The sequence below is a fragment of the Lepidochelys kempii genome, chromosome 6, assembly GCF_965140265.1.
Source record: "Lepidochelys kempii isolate rLepKem1 chromosome 6, rLepKem1.hap2, whole genome shotgun sequence".
Taxonomy (NCBI): Eukaryota; Metazoa; Chordata; order Testudines; family Cheloniidae; genus Lepidochelys; species Lepidochelys kempii.
Window position 1 is genome coordinate 49,066,507 of NC_133261.1, and position 13,875 is coordinate 49,080,381.

At 41.3% G+C, this 13,875-nt stretch overlaps 1 protein-coding gene across 2 annotated transcripts in view; it reads right to left on the reverse strand.

The window, feature by feature from the left end:
* Positions 1 to 13,875, reverse strand: part of NAV2 (neuron navigator 2) — a 679,973-nt gene that overhangs the window by 369,768 nt on the left and 296,330 nt on the right. The window lies entirely within an intron of this gene.

Consider the following 13,875-nt stretch of genomic DNA (forward strand, 5'->3'; position numbering starts at 1 on the left):
ATAAATTGGTTAGTCTCTAAGGTGCCACAAGTACTCCTTTTCTTTTTATAAAAAGAAAAGGCAAGCACCCCAAGACACACCCTCTTTCTCCCTACCCATCTCATTCTCGGCACCTGAGAAGACAAAGGAAACAGGTATTGGACTCTGGGGTGGAGTCCTGCCCTGAAGAGTTTGGTCAGTAATGCTGCTGGAAGCCTGTGGTGAGAAACTTTGCTTGAACCTAATATAGTTTGGTAAGTTAGGCACTAGAAAACGTTTTATCTTTATTTTTCTTGTAATCATTTCTCACTTATGGCTCATTGCTTGTACTCACTTTAAATCTGTCTCTTTGTAGTTTAATACATTTGTTTCATTGTTTTATCCGATCCAATGTGTTTAACTTAAAGTGTCTGGGTAACTCTAAACTATTAAGCTGTTGTGTATTTCCTTAAAGGAATAATGGATGACTGTCCAGGAGAGGGCTGGCAGTACAGAACATAAATTTCTGGAGGGAAATCCAGGAATGGGAATATATTTGGGTAACCCTGCCGCATAATCAAGGCTGGTGAGAGTCAAGATGTGACTAGCAAGCTGCAGTTACACAAACAGATCTGGATGTGACCTGCATGTTGGAGGCTGTTTCTGAGGAGTCCAGGTTAGAGGCAGGCTACAGAAGCAAGACATTGCAAGGCACCCCAGGTTACAGGACACTAGTCTGGGGTGCCCTGATATGTCACTTACAACCCAAAAAGGGATGTACTATTGAAGCTACAAGAGCTGAATTTCAAAATTTCTTTTATCTGCTAAGAATTACTTTGACATAAATTCCTCCCCTCTCGAAAACAGATGGGTATTTAACTCAGTCTGAAATCTAATTGGCAAAACACAAAACCTACTGTTAACAATGTTCCACAATGATGTTTCTATCTATCTAGCAATTATACCAAATTCATCACTGAATTATCTTTGCTATCTGATTGGATCACTAATACTGCTTTGAATCCCTTGCTTCCAGAGGAGCTTGATCTGAACCAGAACCATCTATATATCTTTTTTAACAACAGAAAAGGGTTACGTAGTTGGAATCCACTGAAAAAGCAGTCAGTCAGAAACATATTAATAACCAGATGGAAGGGTGCAAGAGATGCTCTGTGAGAATGTACCAGTGTTATGGGTCTAAAATATGCTATTCCAGTGGCATCAATAAATTAGGGTGTGAAATATATATAGGTCATTTAAAAATTAATCTTTAAAGATATGTTATCTTGCATCAGTCATAGCACTCCTATAGGATTTGGACTGGAGGTTAAATTCTCCTCTTAATATGTGACTTGGGTGATATTAATGGAAATTTCCCTCACTGTAACTAAAACAAGAGTCGGGCCTAGTAATCTTTTCGTGCTAACTGCAATTACGGCCTTACATGGCCGCACATGGGGAAACAAGGACAGGATAAGAGAAGAATGGAAGATGTGTTGTGATCGGCGCAATCTATATGAGGGCTGAAGGACTAGTTGATCAAGGCAGTGAACTGCAATTACAAAATGTTTGTGTGAACAGGGATGATCATAGAATATCAGGGTTGGAAGGGACCTCAGGAGGTCCCTGATTTAGTGGTCTGAACACAGGACAGGGAGACAAATTCCTGTCTTTGAATTCTAGCTCTGAAACAGACTCCAGCAATCACCTCACTCAAGTTACTTAACCTCTCTCTGCTTGACTTTCCCCATCTGTAGAGCTGGTATACATGGCACACTAACCTATCTCATGGGCTTGTTGTAAGGATTAATGTTTGTACAGCAATTTAAAAATGAAGTATTAATAATTATTATTATTAAAACTGAAATAATAATATTTACTTTGGGGAGTAGCAGAGTTTCCTACCTTACATGCAACATTCTCTCCAGACTGGCCTGCCAACCATTTGCCTTAGAATTCCTAACCAGAACAGAAATGTTGTACATAGGGGTGTCGTCATGCATAAATCCTTCTGAATAGGCTCTGGGTCTGCAATAAAATCTAATGTCCAGCTCAATCCAAATCAGCTGCGTTTGCTTAATTCCCAACATTCTCCTCCCCCCCCCCATTTCTGTTTGGTGTTTTCTTTTCATCTTCAGAGAGCTACATCCACTTCTAAATTTTCCCTCCTAATTCCAATACTGTGTTATGAAAAAAAAATCTCTTCTGGACAGCATCCTTGCTGAAACAATGAGAAAATAAGTATGGTGGAACATGTGTGTCTGTGCTGTAAACTTAATAAAAATGAGACTGATGTTCAATTAGGCCTAAGAAAACCAGACCAGGATTTCTATATAAACTGGAAAAGGTTGGAGGCTATTCAAAACACAGCATCGCAACATCATTTCAGATTTCTCTTACATTGTGCTGAACAGGCATTTTGGATTCAAAAGAGTAATTAGCATACTATATAAAAATTAGAGCATGGCAAATACGCAAGCTTTAACCTTGGATTAGAAAGATCAGTGAGAATTCAGCACTATAAGCTCACTAGCACTGGCTACTCAAACATGGGAGGTTATGTGGTGTGGTGTCTATAACACTGAAGTGTTACTGATAGGAAACTTGCAGCCCAGCTGGTAATATTTAGTTAAAGGAGTTCCAGGTTATTACTAGTGTAGTGCTGGTACACTTTTATTAAAGTACACTATTATTAAAGCTGCCCAACGCTTCCCATTATAAGACCCTGTCTTCAGCAGCTTATAACTCTGCCAAACTTTAACATTGTTTTGCCATTAAAAAAAAATGTGGTTACCTTTTCCTTGTGAAGTTCTAACATCTCTCATACTTGGGAGCAGGGAAGTGAAACTTGGAAGGCAGGTGGCCTTTGTGGAAGGGATGTGCTTTTTGCCATTCCTGTGAATATCTGCCCAAATTTGCCAAGTTATAAGCCTTTGAAAAAATCGGATTTCACACACACACACTCAAGTAAAGACTTCTTAGAGTCTAGCAGCTAAAATCTTCAAAGATTCCATCCTCACTGAGCATGCTCCACCCCCTCACGGCTCCTGCACATGAGCCACCCTAAGAGAACTAAGCATGTTCCTGCCCAGTGCTACAGAAGAGAAGCTGGACTTTCCCTGCAATTGCTCCTCCTCATGGCTCTGGGCTGGGTTGGGGTCTGGACACTGGAGCTGATAGCAGGGAGTCTCTCTCTTGTGTGCTCTCAATGACCTCCCCTGCTGGTCGCCTGACTCAAATCCAAAAGGGACAAGACCCGGACCCGGAAGGAGGGAAAGAAGTAGATGGGACAGAGCTGGGGAAGACTGGGAATGGAGGTGGGAGTGAGAAAAGAGAAATTACGACTGGGAATTGGTGGCTATGGACTCAGCTGCGAGACAGGAGAGGGACATTAGGACTGGTTGGGCAAAGAGATTGTGACTGGGATCTGAAGCCTGAGGAGACTGGGAGTGGGCAGACAATGGGAATAACATTAGGACAAGACCCCAGATGTGTGAAGAGTCTGGACTGTGACAGGGATAGATTGGAGGGGACAGGGCAGAAGAGATCAATCTTTGGGGAAACAGACAGAAGAGTTTGTGCTCCCTAGAGCACACTTCCTTCTAGAGCCTGGGATGGAACCTAAGATTTCTAGTCTCACCATTCCGCTGCTGTCAGCAAATATCTGTGAAAACCACTGGCAAAGTGTGTGTCTCATGCCCCTCCAGTGCAGGTTCACATAGAGGATGACAACCTAGTACTGTTATCAATTAGCTCAAGTGGCAGAGGAGTATGTATTCTACAGGTTCCAATCCTGATGATGAATCAGGCAAGTGTAATTATGATGCCACATAATGGAATTTTGGTTTTTCATTAAAAAAAACTAGGCAATTACAAATATATGTATATGTGTTCAAATAACATTAAGATTCCAAAGTCGAGCACTCAAAAGTTAGGAAATGCCAGAATTAATTCAGCCCCCTTGACTGTATGACAGTCTGTAATGACATGAACACATGCTGTTTTCCATGGGACCAGTACCTCACTCAGTGTCCAGAATGAACGATGCTCAGTTAACAAACAGCTACTCAATATTTTGTTTTATTCTCATTGTTCAATGTGTGGCCCGATGCCCTATTTTACTGCATGTTATTCAAACGCTGCTCTGAATACAGAATTATTCATTTCCTCATAGGCTTTTCTATGGCATACATCACTATGAGTGCTTCACAACCATTCATTAATTTTCCTTCACAACGTTGTGAACTACTATCCCCATTTTACAGATGACCAGCTGAGGCAGAGAGAGATTAAGCTAAAAGGTATCCATTAATTTTGAGCATCCTATCTGAGACACCTAGGACCTGGTTTTTCAGAGTACTTAGCCCTATGTGGACTTCATATGTTCAAAAAACAGCTCCCATTGGCTTCACTTACAGCTGTGAGAAGCCAGCACTTCTGCAAATCAGACCTCAGGGTCTCAGACTGAGCACCCAGAAAATGAGGTATTCTCTATTAGTGAACACCTGTGAAAAGTTTGGTTTAAGTGTCTTGCCCAGAATCATGCAGGAACTCTGTGGCAGAAGCAGGGATAAACTCATTCTCCAGGGCAGCACTGAATTGTGTTAGCCATGAGACAGACCCTCCTTCTCTACCTGCATTCCCCGCCTGCCTCATTAACTAAACACCCTTCAATATTTGCAACAAATGAGGCAGGGATCTTACACACAACAGCTTCCTTTGATTCACAATCCTGATTCATCTTCAGAGCAGGTCCATCCTGTGTTCTTAATCAGGCAGGTGTCCTATGGAAAAATTAGTATACGATCATGTAATTAAAGACTGTAGCATAATGCACACTCACAAGGGAGCTGAATTAAGGTAGCACTGGCAACCTTAATTCTGGCATTGCTTAACTTTTGCATGTTGACTTTGCAACCTTAATGTTCTGCTAATCTAGTTTTGGTATATAACTTAATATAGTGTTCCAAAGCATGCTAAGTGCCTCACTGTACAAAGAGAAAGACAGACCTTGCCCCAGAGTGCTTACAAAGCAGGGCCAGATGCTCAGTTTTCATTGAAATCAATGGAAGTACATGGATTTACAGCAGCTGAGGATCTAGGCCATCCCATTTATACAGACACAACCAGAGAACAAGAAACAATGGGGAGGGAGACAGATGTAGAAAGATTAAGATTTCATGCACATTTTGAAAGTTTTGCTGGGTCCATGACAATCTATTATACACAAACACCAACAAAGACACAGCTGCCCTTTAGACTTCTCTTCTGTCTAAAAATGCCAGTAAGTAGCTGGAGCTCCCACCCTGCGCTAAAGAAAGTACACACACACATGCACACGCATGCACACACACACACAATAGAGTCCAAACTTTTTACTTCCTGGGGCTGGGATTTAATTATTAACTTCAGTAACAAAATCAAAATATAAAACTTATTTTAATCTTTCTCCACAAGCGTGGCCGTACTTAACATTTTCTCTGTAGAATCGATGAAGTGAGCTGTAGCTCACGAAAGCTCATGCTCAAATAAATTGGTTAGTCTCTAAGGTGCCACAAGTCCTCCTTTTCTTTTTGCGAATACAGACTAACACGGCTGCTACTCTGAAATCTGTAGAACCTGTTTGTCTGAGGGTTCTTCATCCTCCTACCTGAAGCCAAGGGAGGGGGTGGGCTTCAGAGCCTGAATGTCTACACAGTTATTTTTAGCGCCGTAGCAGGAGTGCCGCAAGACCCCAGCTCTGAGACTCACTGCCGTGGGCTGCTGCTTGTGGTGTAGATGTACCAGATATGTCACGATAGTATGGGGAAGCTGTGCTGCTATTGATTCTGTTCAGTGCCTAAGTTAGAGGCCTTATTCTCTGGGGTTGGTCAATCTGGCAATTTTCATCAGCCTAAATTCACTGTAGTAAAAAAGAATGTTTAAAAAATATCACCTCTCCGTTGGCAAGATTTTTTTTAAAACAGCTACTATTTTTAATTTGATCCACAAAAAACAGCGTATTAGTAACTTCCTGATCTATACAGCAGACATTGACCCTCCAGGCTGGCCCATAAACAAAGGTGTTTTGACAAACCAGGGAGAACTATGCAAACTGATGATGTAGTAGCTAAACAAAACAACCATGTTAATTTAATCTCTGTACAAAGCACAGCAGGGGAGAGGTTGGAAGTGGGGCAGGGAATTAAAGTTTGCCACGTGGAAAAAGACAAAATCATTAGGGAAAAAATATGGTCAGGCTTCTGGGAGGGAACTGTAGCCACTGAAGAGTAAAAACAAAAATATAAAGCTATAAAAACAAACATTAACAGCAGTCTCTTTTCATGTGGAAATCTGCACTGATTGGATGCTTTCTGTTTAAAGCACAACTGAGTCACAGACAAATAAGATGAAAATTAGGGAGGGTCATGGAGGTAATGCTGATGAGGGCAGGAAAAAACATGACAATTTATAGTTTATTTTTCTTTTAACCCTCGGTGTTTTGAGTCCCTGCCCCAAATTTAGGATAGTGGAAAAGTTCAAGTTTCAAATGTCACTAGATAACCCTCCCAGTTGCCTGACCCGAAACAGCATAATAAATAGATCCTCTTTCCCCTTAGACATTTCAACAGGTATAAATCAAGAGCAAAAAGGGCAGCAGTTTCAAATACAGTCTGAAGCTGTGAATGTGCTAGGACCTGTGCTAGGAGCATATAACTGAGAAAAAGAAAATGAATCCCTCTATATAATGATGTGAAAGCAGATCCAGTAGCTAAGGACATTGGTTGATTGGTGAAAACAGCCCTGAGATGCAAAGAGCCAGGATATTAATACAATCTTTCTTCCCCATACAAAATAACTAATGGAGTCACATACAGAAAGAATCACCATAAAGCAAGGCTGGAAACTGTCCCAGAAGTCTTACATTTCAGCTCCATCACAGTTTAGAATTCATGATACACAGGGGTCTGAACATAGCACTGAGCAATTTTGTTAGAATATAATCAAGACAATTAGTGCTCTCAGGTCCAATCTGAAAACTCACTCAATGAAATCTAGTAAAGCAGCAGTAAAAGCCCCTGTACTAAGGGTGTTAAGAGTATTGCTCCATAATATGTCAATATGAAATGATCCCTTTGTGCCAAGAGGCCAACAAGAGAGCCCGCTTGAGGACAACAAGGAGTCCAGTGGCACTTGAGGACGAACATTATCTTACACACTATAAATACATGAAAATAAGATTAGAGACCGCGGTTGTGACAGCAGTTTGCTTTCCCTGTCAATACCGCCCTAGCACCATGGTTAGGTTGTTAGCACAGTACAGACTAAGAAGGAAGAATGACAACTACTAAACTTCCTCCAACAGGTGTTGCTTGCACATCCAAGTATTTCCCTCTCCCTGACCTGGTTTAGTTTCTGAAATCTGACGCAAAGTAACGGATTTCTTTCTACCCAAGCTGTTTGTGAGTTGATGCAGAACAGTGCAATTCGGATAACATTTAATACATATTCTTGAAACTTAACAAATAATAAATCATAACAAATATCAGTGATAACACTAATTCAAAGCCAAATTTCCAAAGTCTCTCCTCTAGTAATGGTGACTGGTCCGTGCATTTGAGCAACTCTTTCCTGTAACACATACTACTCGTCTCTACTTTTCTCCAAATACTAAGCACTTCATAGCAGAATTACATATCTGCCTTTACCACTCCCATTTATTTTAGTGGGAGCTATACACCCTGTAGGAGGGGAAAACTGACCCCTTTACATTTCGTGGAGGATTTTACACTATTTTTCTTACCTTGATATGTCCAATGGTAGTTTTTCTTTTCATTTTATACATAAACTCTTATCTCAGCCATGAGTGGAGGTGGAAGACTTCTGTCAGCTAAATAGTAATGGTCATATCGTATGGAAGGTACTCTCAGATCATAAAACAACACACAAACAAAAGGTCCAGTTATTTCAGTGATAGTGAAGAATATCAGAACAGTATTGTTGAACAGCCTAAAATACACTCTGTGCACCTTTGAGGCAGGGAAAAAGTCACAAAGGGAAAGAAGGAGCAAATATTCCCATCAGAATGAGTCAACAGACTATACCAGCTTCCAAGAGTCACAGATGAGCTCAGCTAAGTAGGATTTTTTTTTTAAAGAGTGGGAGAAGCAGGGAAAGAGAGCAGTATGAATGACCCCCAGATTTGGGGTCTACTATGGGGTCTACAGAAAACCTGTTGTACAGTTTTGCATTTCTATCTGTGCTTTTACACAAGGTGCTCAAAACACTCTACCTATTTTGAGTAGCCTCTACAATGAGGATTTATACCCATTCTGAAAGATGTATTAAATAAGGTACAGAGAAGGGTTACATTGTGGGGTGATGCTGGGGTGACAAGATGACTTTCACCTTTTGCCCCCACTATGAAAAGACAGGCCTCAGTTGCAGTCCTTGTACTACTCAGGAGATCACAGAGGCTGCACCTCAAAGGCGTATGAAGTTTGAAGAGCAGACACAGCCACCAGCACAGAGCATTGTTCTGCAGAAGGCTGTCCCATCACATGAAGCCATGTGGATTAATGCACTACTGGAAGGTGCACAGACACTATGATGATGAACACGGTATAAGGTCCTAGGTAGGATAGAACCGGATAGAATCCTAAGGGATGTGCTCCCTGTCAGGGAGATAAGGGAGAGACTGCACTGCCCGGAAGCACAACCCCCTTGGGAACTCCCTTCGCCTCGGCTCAGCTCCATAACTCTCATGATGTGTCCTAATCACACAGTCTATCCTCAAATGACTTGGCCAAGTTCATCCAGTGAGCCAGTAGGAAATCGGAAACCGAACCCAGGATTCCTGCCTTCCAGTCACCTTCTCTAACTGCCAAATTACACTCCTGGTAATATATTTTATCGGACCAGCTGTGGCTAGTTGTAAGGACAAGCTTTCAAGCTTCACAGAGCTCTTCTTCTGGTCTGGAGAAGAAACTAGAGTGTCCAAGCTAAATACAAGGTGGGACAGATTGTTAAGCATAAGGGGTTCACACAGGATGCAGGAGACCACAAGATGTGGATGAGTTGGGCAATGAGTCGGAGGGGATTTCTGAGTGGTGTTCTTTGTCTTGTAGATATTTCAGGGAGGCCACTGTCTACAAGATGATAAACAATGCTCAGAAATCCACCCCAAATGCATCGCCAAACTCATCCATAACAACTTTACATTTAACACAAAAACTTTGCCCAAATTGTGGGAACAGCCATGGGTACATGGATGGCTCCCCAATATGCCAAACTCTTCATGGACCACCTAGAGGAAGAATTTCTGGAAAAATACACCACAAAATCAGTGATGCTTGAGATACACTGATGGTATTTTCATCCTCTGGACAGACAACCTAAACTCCCTCAGATTTCCACCACAACTTCAATCACCATCACCCATGCATCAAACTCTCTCGTATACTCCCACACCAGTATCAAGTTCCATGATGAGCTTCAACAATGGAACTCTAAACACAACTACATACAAGAAACCCACCCAATCACTACATTTACCTCCACAGATCCAGTAACCACCCCAAAACCACAAAAACATCTATTCTTTATAGCCAGGCACTCAGATACCATAGAATATGCTCCAAACAGAAAGTCTAGGATATGAACCTTAATGCACTTAAAACTGCCTTCACCAAAAGACACTATACTAAAGAAACAGATCACATCATGGAACGGGCCACCCAAATACCCCAAGAGAACCTGCTTCAACACAGAAAAAAGAAAAACCCGCCACTGTTCATATACCTCTACTTCTCATGTACTACCCCACATCGGGTATCACCAAACTATACAACCTGTACTTGATGGGGACCACATCTTCAGACAAATCTTTCCTGAACCCACTCTTCTGGCCTCACCAAGCTCATCATCAGAAGCAAGCTCCCTGTAGGCCAGAACACACCAAAAGTGTGTAGGCCAGAACATACCAAAAGTGACACCAAACCCTGCCAGATCAACAGATGCAAAACCTGCAAACATATCTCCACTGCTACGATGATCAATACCCCCCATAACACACCTTTCAAGATCCATGGGTACGACAAATGCCTATCACAACATGTTCATCAAATGCCCCAACAACATCTACGCGAGTGAAACCACACAGTTACTACACTCTCATGAACTTGCACAGAAAAATGATAAAAGACAAAAAAACACCACCTTACTTGTTCGGTGAACACTTTTCGCAAAGCTATCATCTATATCTGACCTCTCAGTCTTCATCCCCAAAGGAAACCTGCACAACACCTTTAAAAGATTATCTTGATTACTGCTTCCTGGAGCAGCTAATCCTAGAACCCCCATGAGGATAGGCAATTTTTGATTTAGTCCTGGGTGAAGCACAGGATCTGGTCCAAGAGGGTGAGTATAGCTGAACTGCTCTGTAATAGCAACCATAATATATTTAAATTTAACATTCTTGGGGGGAGATACCAAAGAAATCCACCAGAGTAGCATTTAACTTCAAAAAAGGAAACTACACAAAAAGGAGGAAGCTAGTTAAATGGAAATTAAAAGGAATAGTCACAAGAGCAAAATGCCTGAAAGCTGCATGGAAATTATTTAAAAACACTATAATAAAGGCTCAAACTAAATGTATACTCCCAAATAAAAAAAAATAGTAAGAGGACCAAAAAAATAATGCCCCCATGCTTAAACAGCAGAGTAAAAGAGGCAGTTACAGGCATCCTTTAAAGATTGGAAGTTAAATCCTTCTGAGGAAAATAGAAAGGAGCATTAACTCTGGCAAATCAAGTGTAAAAGTATAATTAGGAAGGCCAAAAAAGAATTTCAGGAGCAACTAGCAAAAGACAAAAACTAACAACAATTTTTTTAAGAATGTTAAAAGCAGGAAGCCTGCCAAACAATCACTAGATGATCAAGGTGCTAAAAGGAGCACTCAAAGATGACAAGCTGTGGCACAGAAGGTAAATGAATTCTTTGCGTCAATCTTCACTGCAGAGGATGTGAGGGAAATGCCCTCACCTGAGCCATTCTCTTCAGTGACAAATCTGAGGAACTACCCTAGATTGAGGCATCAATAAAGGAGGTTTTGGAACAAATTAATAAATTAAACACCCAAGAGTTCCGAGGAAACTCAAATATCAAACTACACAACCGTTAACTGTGGTATGTTACTATCACTTACATCAGCCTCTATACCAGATAACTGGAGAATAGCTAAGGTGACACTGAAAAAAGCCTCCAGAGGCAATCCTGGCAATTACAGGCAAGTAAGCCTAACTTCAGTAACAGGCAAACTGGTTGAAACTATAGTAAAGAACAGAATTATCAGAACCCTAGATGAACACAATATTTTGGGGGAAGAGTCAACGGCATTGGTAAAGGGAAATCTTGCCTCGCCACTCTATTAGACTTCGGGTATCAACAATCATCTAGACAAGGGTGATCTCACTGATATAATGCACTTGAACTTTCAGAAGGCCTTTGAAAAGGCCCATCTCCAAAGGTTCTTAAAGTAGGTAGTGATGGGATAAGAGGGAAGGTCCTCTCATGGCTCAGTAACTGGTTAAAAGATAAGAACAAAGGACAGAAATAAATGGTCAGGTTTCACAGTGGAGAGAGATAAATAGCAGGATCTGTCCTGGGACCTGTGCTGTTCCACATATTCATAAAATGAGCTAGAAACTGGGGTAAACAGTGAAGTGGCAAAGTTTGCAGATGACACAAAATTACTCAAGATACTTAAGTCCAAAACTGACTGAAGAGTTAGTAACAAAGGGATCTCACTAAACTGGGAGACTGGGCAACAAAATAGCAGATGAAATGCAATGTTGACAAGTGCAAAGTAATGCACATTGGAAAAGATAATCCCAACTATACATACAAAATGATGAGGTCCAAATTAGCTGTTGTTACCACTCAAGAAAGAGATCTTGGAGTCATTATGAATAGTTTTCTGAGAACATCTGCTCAATGTGCAGCAGCAGTCAAAAAAGTTAACAGAATGTTAGAAACCATTATTAAAGAGAACAGATAAAAAGAAAATATCATAACTACAACATAAAAATCCATATGCCCACACCTTGAACACTGCATGTAGTTCTGGTCACCCCCTCTCAAAAAAGCTATATTAGAATTGGAAAAAGTACAGAGAAGGGCAAAAAAAATTATTAGAGGGATGGAACAGCTTCCATATGAGGAGAGTTTAAAAAGAACGGAACTGTTCATTTGAGAAAAGAGATGACTAAGAGGGGATATGATAGAGGTCTATAAAATCATGAGTGGTGTGGAGAAAGTGAATAAGGAAGTGTTATTTACTGCTTCATGTAACACAAGAACCAGGGGTCATCTGATTAAATGAATAGGCAGCAGGTTTAAAAACAAACAAAAGGAAGTACTTCTTCACACAACACACAGTCAACCTATGGATCTTATTGCTGGGGATATTATGAAGGCCAAAAGTATAACTGGGTTCAAAAATGAAATAGAATGTTAATGGAGGATGGATCCATCAATGGCTATTAGCCAAGATGGTCAGAGATGCAACCCCATGCTCTGGGTGTCACTAAACCTTTGACTGACGGAAACTGGGACTGGATGACAGGGGAATGGACCACTCAATAAATGCCCTGTTCTGTTCACTGCCTCTGAAGCATCTAGCTCTGGCCACTGTCAGAAGACATTATACTGGACTAGGTGGACCATTGGTCTGACCCATTATGGCCATTCTTATGTTCTTATGACTGGAAACTTAAACTAATAACTCTGCTGAACACTAAAAAATATGAACTTAACAGAGACATTGATTATGGCCCCTTACAATAACTAGTAATACACCTTGCTGCCTACTACCCACCTTCATTATCCTATGACTGCAGATTGCCTACTTCATTTTAAGTGGTCTCCTACAACATGTGTGAACTGCTTATATTTAACAATCTGTCCCATCTTGTCTTTAGCTTGGGCACTAGTTTTCTTCTCCAGACTTGAAGAAGAGCTCTCTGAAGCTCAAAAACTTGTCCATTCCACCAACAGAAGTTGGTTCAATAAAAGGTATTACCTCACCCACCTTGTCTCTCTCATATCTTGGGACCAATATGGCTAGAACAACACTGCAAATAAGATTACACTCCTGTCCCCCATTACTGGAAAAAAATGTGTGTATGTTTCCAAAAAAGACAGCAACACTGAGAAAAATTCCCATTCCTGAACTGGGTCACCTGACCATGTCAAAAATGTCGACCCTCGGTTTGTTCTGACAGCCGTGTTTTTGCACATAGTGCTTTTCCTTGCTCCTGTGAGCTTGGCAGGGAGTTGAAACAGAAATGGAAACAATCCATGAACTGCAATTGCCTGCCTGCTCACATGAATGAGGAGGGCAAGGAGAGGAGCATGACGGAGCCATGGAAAAGCACAGGTAACAATCACAGGCAAACCAGTACTCAGAGTTTGCTACTGGCAGGGCATCCAGCTCCAATGCTGGGATTTTCACAGAGTTGCTGCCCACAATTTCGGGAGTGTCTTTGAAGTTCCAGTAATTCAGGGCAGGGAAGGTGCAGCGGACTGATTGTAAACCAAATTAATTTTGATACCAATTAAATTTTGGGACCTGTCAACCATGATAGTTTCTTATCAAAAAACTAGTTGCAAGGTACAACATCAAGACCAACCCCCAAGTTATGTGAGACCTATCTTGGGGTTTTCTACCCCAATTCTGCTGCAGGGGGGAAAGCGTGTGGGGTCTGACAGCACAACATTCTCTTCCTTTCTGCTCCTGCTGAGGGAGGAGAACAGATAAGGAGACTGAAGAAGCACACAGAGCTGATCTGTGAGCTGCAGTGCTTGTACTATAGACAGTGCCCAAAACAGTGGGGCCTTAAATAGCTGCTTGATTTGGAAGCCTGCATTAAATGCCTA